This window comes from Arachis hypogaea, chromosome 4 (assembly GCF_003086295.3).
Source record: "Arachis hypogaea cultivar Tifrunner chromosome 4, arahy.Tifrunner.gnm2.J5K5, whole genome shotgun sequence".
Taxonomy (NCBI): domain Eukaryota; kingdom Viridiplantae; phylum Streptophyta; class Magnoliopsida; order Fabales; family Fabaceae; genus Arachis; species Arachis hypogaea.
Genome location: NC_092039.1, coordinates 2,462,707 through 2,470,351, shown reverse-complemented (window position 1 = coordinate 2,470,351; position 7,645 = coordinate 2,462,707). Strand labels below are relative to the sequence as shown.

The 7,645-nt window shown below is 30.8% G+C and overlaps 1 long non-coding RNA gene across 1 annotated transcript; it reads right to left on the bottom strand.

Annotated features, from left to right (window-relative positions):
- Positions 1-279: 279 nt before the first annotated feature.
- Positions 280-3,897, bottom strand: LOC112795696 (uncharacterized). The gene is made up of 7 exons (XR_003198930.3): positions 3,253-3,897; positions 1,638-3,182; positions 1,415-1,501; positions 1,247-1,322; positions 1,080-1,146; positions 832-949; positions 280-683 (listed from the first exon to the last, which is right to left on the bottom strand). It is a non-coding gene; the product is annotated as an uncharacterized lncRNA (long non-coding RNA).
- Positions 3,898-7,645: the final 3,748 nt, after the last annotated feature.

The window sequence follows — 7,645 nt, the reverse complement described above, 5'->3', positions numbered from 1 at the left end:
TAATTGAAAATTTAGTAAAACTATAAATATTCAATGAAAGATATTCCTATAATCCATATTCACACTACAATAAATTACCGGAATAGCGACCAATTTAGTGATTGATTTTTCTTGAAAATCGGTAGCTAAACCCTTTAGCCGCTAATTTCTGAACTAAAAATCTAAATCGATCACTAACTTTATCATTGTTCCTAATTTTATAATTATAGATTTTTACTAATTTCATATTAACTACTATTAAAACTAAATTTTCATAAATAATTATATTTCTACAAAATATAAAAGAAATTGAGCATAGATTAATTTTTCAAATAAATACCACAACATTTACAATGTCTACATAGAAATATAGAATTTAACATATTGAAAATTCCTAAATACATTAAATTTATGATCCACAATCTAGACTAAAACATGGTAAAAATAATTCATGAACATAACTATACTCTATTCAATATCTACTTAGAGCAAATTGTATCTATCTCAACTTGTAAAATCTGGTATAACATTCCAACTAGAAAATTGACTTAAAGATTCTTCACCATAGCAAGGTGCTTCATGTATGCTTTTGTACAAAGCTGAATCAAACTTTTAGGCCCTCATAAAGATAGAAGCTCGACTTAGATTCCATACTTATGTTCCAAAAGGACATTCTCTTCCTAAGTCTCCAGCAAAGAGAACACCTGCAACCAACATATCACTCTCAATTAAAACATAATAGAACAAATATTGCAGTATGTGAAAAAGCTCAAATCTCATGTACTCTTCAAGTTGTTTTCCCAAAGAATCACAGAATCAGCAAAAATTAATGTCTTAATCAATAAATATTACTTGTCCTTCATCGACGAAATCACAACGGAGGAGCTACAGCTGAAAATCACTGACATTTCTAGTTCCATTCTTTTTCCATATTTTGAAACTTATCAATCTCCAAATTTTAGACCAAATGCTGAAATCACAATGAGCCAACTTTAATATCAAATGTTGAAATCACAATGAGCCAAACATATTATCAGATAAGCCACAACTACAAAATATTATCCTTGTAAGCCGAAGCTGAAACTTTGTCAAACATATACCTTGCTACAGTAGCCAGCCAACAAGGTGCTATGAGAACGATTAGGCTCCAAGAAGGAGAATACACAGCTGAATGTACAAGAATATGAAAGGAAAATCAATACAGTAATAAATTTCTGCATGAATTCAAACTCAAATAGAAGTTTCATTTATGTAATGAAATAGAAACCTCTTCTTCCTCCGCCAAGGTCTTTAAAATGACGTCAATTTCACATGTAAAAATCTCGCATGAAATGAATAGAAACCTAATGACAAGAAAGATGATCAGATGTAAACAAGAAGGCTTAAGCAGTGATTATGAAGTACTTTAGCAACAAATTCTACTATTACTGCTTACTTGAAGGTTCGTTTGCTTTCAGTATCTTCTGGTGGTTCTTCAATAATGTAGCGTAACAACTGTTCAACCTGAGCTCGATCTCTCAGACTAAAGAAGAGAAAAATGGCAAATTATCAATTAACTTTGTTGAATCATATGCAAATGGTGGGCATGAAAATTGGGTAAGCATGAAAAATATGTACAACACTATGAAATTTGTTTCTGGAAGGGAAATGAGACATACAAGTTGATGAGTTGACAGTTTACGGACTTGCATTATTGGATCACCTCCTCTTCATCAAGAAGCTCTTCCAAAGTGAAATTCTCCTTGTCTAATATTGCATCCACCTGTACAGAACGGCAACACAAAATTCGCTTCAAGGGTTACAAAGAGTGTAATAGAACAAGAAAGTTAGCCACGCGGCACGGTGAGGCGCGGCACGGAGAGGCGTGGCACGGTGAGGCGAGGCGCCGCGCAGCGAGGTGACGCGAGGCGAGGCACGGTGAGGGCTTCGACGGGCAAACAACGCAGAAGACCATAGAACAGAGCAACGCAGAACAGAGAAGCGCAGGGAGAAGGATGCGACAAACGGCCGACCACAAGCCTCCGTCACAGACAACGATGACTATGGATGAAGACTACGGACCGATGGAGAAGAAGCGCAGGGCACACGACCTTCAGATAGCAAGTTAGGGCTGGATAGGGTTTTTTTATTTGGAATAAAATATCAGGGATTTTTTTGGTATTTAAAAAAAATAGATGCAACTAGCTACTCTAATTAATTCATAAGAATATTCGTTTTTTAAATAGAATATTCTGTTATCTTAAACGTTATATTCACGGTAGGGACTTAATTGAAAAAATAATTAACGTATAGGGACCCAATTAAAAGGAAAAAAAGTATAAGGACCTAATTGAAAATTTTGCGAAACTATAGAGACAACAGAGTAATTAAACCTATATTAAACACTAAACACATTAAAATTCAAACATGTTAAATACCAAATACATTAAAAGCTAAATACAAAAGTAGAATAGAGACAAGCTCAGAATCATTAAAAGACATATAAATATTTTAAAAAGAGGAATGTTAGAGGGCCAACAACTTTTAGAATTTATAACCATCAAATAGCCATCAATGAGGCTTTTAATGGTGTGAAATTAGTGTGAGATTTCATCCAATGGCTCACTCTGTTACATGCTGGCCCCTAAACTTTTCCTTTTAAATATTTTTGGTGTTTGCTACGGTACGATACGTTTAAAATATAGACAAATAACAATAAGACATGTAGAATTTATTTTTCACGTCAGCATTTAAATTTTTTTTAAATATATAGTATATCACCACTTTTACTAAATCACCTTTTAAATTAAATAAAAATAAAAAAACATTTATTTATTTAATTTTATTAAAAAACTTAAACATCCTTTTTCTATTTGATTAAACAAAAATACCCTTTTAAATTAATCAAATTTTATAATTCAATTATTCCTAATTTTATAATTTTAAATAATTGAAACAACAAAACAAAAACAAATAAAAAAACAAAAAATTAAAATTGTTCTTCATCTTCTCGTTCACGCCTACAAAAGTTTCTGTCTTCTTCGGCTTCTTCTCTCCTCTTCCTATCCTCTCTCTCTCCTACTCGTCTCTCTCTGCTCCTCGCTCTCTCAGCACTCCTTCGAAGGCCTCCCTTACGCTTCTTGAGTCAGAGCAGTCGATTCGAATCGCGAACACATGCGCCTTCTCTTCCCGTGCTATCTCCTCCGCAAATCTCGACAGCCTCCCTGCATCAACCACTTAATTCAATTATGTGATATAGTTATGATTTTGTGTGTTGCTGATGATGAGTGCTACCTAAGTCGCGAGCAAGGATGGCCACCGTGTAGCCTTCGTGAGCGAATTTGCGGGCGATTGATAGCCCCAGATTGAGGCCCACCCCGACGATGGCAGCAATGCCTCGTGACGAAGCAGAGTTGCTTGCCATGCTTCGCATATTTGACAAATGAAGGAGAGGAATTAAGTATTCACTGGTGGATTGATTAATTAATATTTAGAATTTTTGACTGAGAAACAAGGAATGAATAGTAGCAGTGGTGGTGGTGGTTGGATTATTGAGTGAAAGGAGAGGGAGACTTAATAGTACTAATATAAGAGGAGTGGGAAAGTGAGAAGGTAGATTAAAGAAATTATTGGATTGGTGGAGAAAGGGAGATGTGTCCTCCGCCCAGTCTGAATCATTGCCTCCCTCACAACAGGCACTTTCTTCCTCACCTCTCCATCCTCAACACAAATAATCAAATATAAATGATTTCCCTATTAGGAAATATTATTTTGGAGAAGATGCCATCGTTTTTCGACTGCTCTGACTCGAGAAGCCTAAGGGAGGCCTTCGAAGGAGTGCTGAGAGACCGAGTAGCAGAGAGAGAGGATAGGAGGAGGAGAGAAGAAGACGAAGAAGAGGAAACTTACATAGGCGTGAACAAGAAGGTTTTCGAATCCATAGGAATAATTTTGATTTTTTTTTAATATGTTTAACATAGATGAAAAATAATTTTATTTTTTGTTTTTTTAATGTGTTTTTGTTTTGTTGTTTTAATTATTTGAACTATAAAATTAGGATTAATTGAATTTTAAAATTTGATTAATTTAAAAGGATATTTTTGTATAATCAAATAAAGAAAAAATGTTTAAGTCTTTTTATAAAACAAAATAAATAAATGTTTTTTATTTTTATTTAATTAAAAGGGTGTTTTAGTAAAAGTGGTGATATATTATATATTTAAAAAAAATTAAATGCTGACATGAAAAATAAATTCCACATGTCTTATTGTTATTTGTCTATATTTTAAACGTATTGATACGTATGAATTTATCATCGTACCGTATTTGTTTAATTAATACATGGTTGGGTTTATGGGTTGGTTCGGGTTCCGCATTCCCAGAACCGTTATCCGAACCAATTACTAGAGAAAGTCATCGGTTTGGTTCAGGTTATACTCGATTACCCGTTAGTTCCAAAACCAATCTAATTAGTTCGGTTCGGATTCGTACTGGTAATTGGATACGTACTACCGGTGCTCACCCTAGCCAAAATTGCCAAAAACAACGCCGTTTCTTTTAAACTGGTCAGTTCCCTGTTCGGTTCAGTCGGCCAGAACCGACCAATTCAACGGTTTTTCACTAGATTTTAGAGAAATGATTTCAAAGAACAAACCGAATTGTAATTACTGCAAGTTCACGGTTAGACCGGTCGAATTGGTCGATCTGATTCGGTTTTTATAACATTAGTGAGGAGAGAGTGAATCTCTAGGGTTTTTTTTTCTTTAATTACCCAATTCAGTGTTTTTAAAATCGGATACTTATTTGCCAATCTTGATAGTTGAAATGGTCTAATCTCCCTATATTTACCGAAGAAGTGGTGGGTTCGAATCTTTCTATTTTCGGTAAAAAAAAATAAATGAATAATTGGATACTTATTCTTTTAAATTTTAAAATACATAATACAGAATTTTATTTTATTTTTATTAGATAATAATATAATATAATATTTCAATTTTAATAATATTTTATTATTCTAACTAATAAAAATATTCGACTAGTTACGTGTACACTAAAATCAACTATTAAAGTTAGCTATTAGTATAAAATATTAAAATATATGTTAGAATATAAATACACATTAAAAATCAATTAAACTACTCATATATTTATACACAAATACATCAGTAGCTGATTTTAATAGTTAATTTTAATATATGAATAACATTTTTAAAAAACATTATAATATTATTAAAAATGCCTAAAAAATATCATAATTGTAAAGCAAAAACATAAATATACTCCTTGAATGTGAAAAATCTAACCGAAACAAATTAATAGTTATTATTAGTAGATTGTAATATATGTTATTAGTTGATTGGAATATCAAATTTATAGAATTTAATTATTTAGAGCCCGTTTGGAAACAGCAGAAGCTATTTTTTTATTTTTGAATTATAAAAAATCACAATATGCGTGTTTGGCATAATTAAAAAAAAGCTTTTAACTTTTCGAAATGTTAATTTATAGCTTTTTGAACAAGTAGAAATATATGACTTCTCGTTTTTTATAAGTCATTCTATCACTTCTCTAAAAAATTGACTTCAAAACAAAACAAAAAATCTAGTTTCATTCTTGGCTCTATGAAAATGTTTTCTATTTCTGTCGGAAATACTGATTCTCCGCCACCATTTTCACGCAAGGTTCTATTTGTTAGATGCACTGGCCTTCACCATCATTTTCACGTAATGATTCATCTGTGTAACCCTCTCCCACCATTTTAAAACAATATTCTATCTGAACCACCTATTACATATATTCCTTCCCGTTATTTTTTTATCATTTTACCACTCTATTTTTATTATTAAATTTGTATTTAACATTGTGTGTAGTATGAAATCTCAGTTTTAATTTCATTTTTTTACATGTAATTTTATTTTTATATAGTTTGTTATTATTTTTAGAATGATGCTCCCATAAAGATGCGTAAAACGTCTTTTTGTAATGACACTTATGTGCCGCATTATTATTGAACGTATTAATGAATAAGTTATTTTTGAATTTCTTAACAACCTAAAATAAAATCGATTTTTTTATAACAATAACAATAAACCCAATTGTTATTAGATCGGGTCAAACCGACCAATTTATATAACCCACTGGATCATAGTTTTTTTTTTAAAACAAAAATCAGAAATATATTTGTCTTTTTATCAAAAAATTTAAACATGATTCGGTTTAGATTGTGTAAATCGATCGGATCAAATTGGGTCTAATAATTATAATGCGGACAATTGGGTTTATTATTGTTACTATAATAAATCGATTTTGTTCTGATTTATTAAAAAATAAATTATTAACCGATTTAGTAAAAATATCCAATAATATTATGACACATGTAAACGTCTTAAAAAAAGACATTTGTGGTGTCTTTATTAAAGTGGTCTCCTTATTTTTATAGTTAGTTATAACAAGTTCTTGACTTCGGAGGAGGCTAATAGGAGTAAAAAAATTAAATAACAGCAACAAAATATACATTGACATATATTTTATATTTGTTTTTTATTTTCACTTAGCATATTATACACAATAAAACAACAACTACTAACTACACAATAATTTTTTTGGCATTGCCATCAAAATTATTGTGAATTAAAATTTTATTATTATTCACCACAAACAAGAGAATGATATTACGTGACAAGAACCAATTGTCTAAAAAGTAGAACTAATAAGAGAGCAAATAAAGAATCAATTGCCTCAATGATTGTAATCTTAGTAATTAGGTTATGTAAAATCAACATTCAATATCGTTATTTTAATTTCCACTTTTTTGTGTAAAAGAAATGGTATTTTTTATTTTTTATAGTTATTTATCCAAATTCTATAACTTTAAAATAAGTATTTTTATAACTAAAAATTCAAACATAAAATAATTTATTTATTAGTTATTATTAATAAAAGTCTTTATATTTTAAACTCTTTTTTCAAAAAAATTTATTTAAATTATTTATCCAAACTGGATCTTAATCTGTTTAGAATTAAAGGTGATCGAGTATATTGCTTTAATAGCTAGAACAAGTGTGATCGTATTCAAAAATTTAATTCGTGAGTATGAACTGTATTCAATGAAAAACTTGTGTGCAAGGTAATGGAAAACCACCCAAGACAGCAGGGCACAAGTATAAGCTGAGTTTTTAGTTTTTACATGAAGACTGCAGTCAGTATGCTCTCAGATACGATATTTTAGTTGAAACCGTTATGCTTTATCACATATCCAAATATTGAGGCAATGACAGCTGCTAGTGATAATCATCTCTTAAGTAATTTGCTTAAATATATTTTCTTTTGTTGGTTTTGTTGGTGAAATGACTTCTTTTTGCATTCTAGTTTCATTCTCAATAGCTTTTTGATCCCACGTAGATGTCTTTTTGCATATGTTTTATTGTGTTTTCTGTTTTCTAGATTATATAGGCCACATTGTAGGTGAATAGGACCTTAGTCTATGGTTACAAAATTAGGACAAGAGAATAAATGCACGGCATTATATCTAGAGGATCTAGAGTGCACATCATAGATAAGTTGATTGTTGTTTGTAAATATAATCGTGTGTGTTACAACTATTTTAATCGTCTATCATTAAGATTAATTGTGTTTGATTAATTATTGTGCAAAAGTATGGTTTAGTGTGCCTCTGTTTATGATTTAA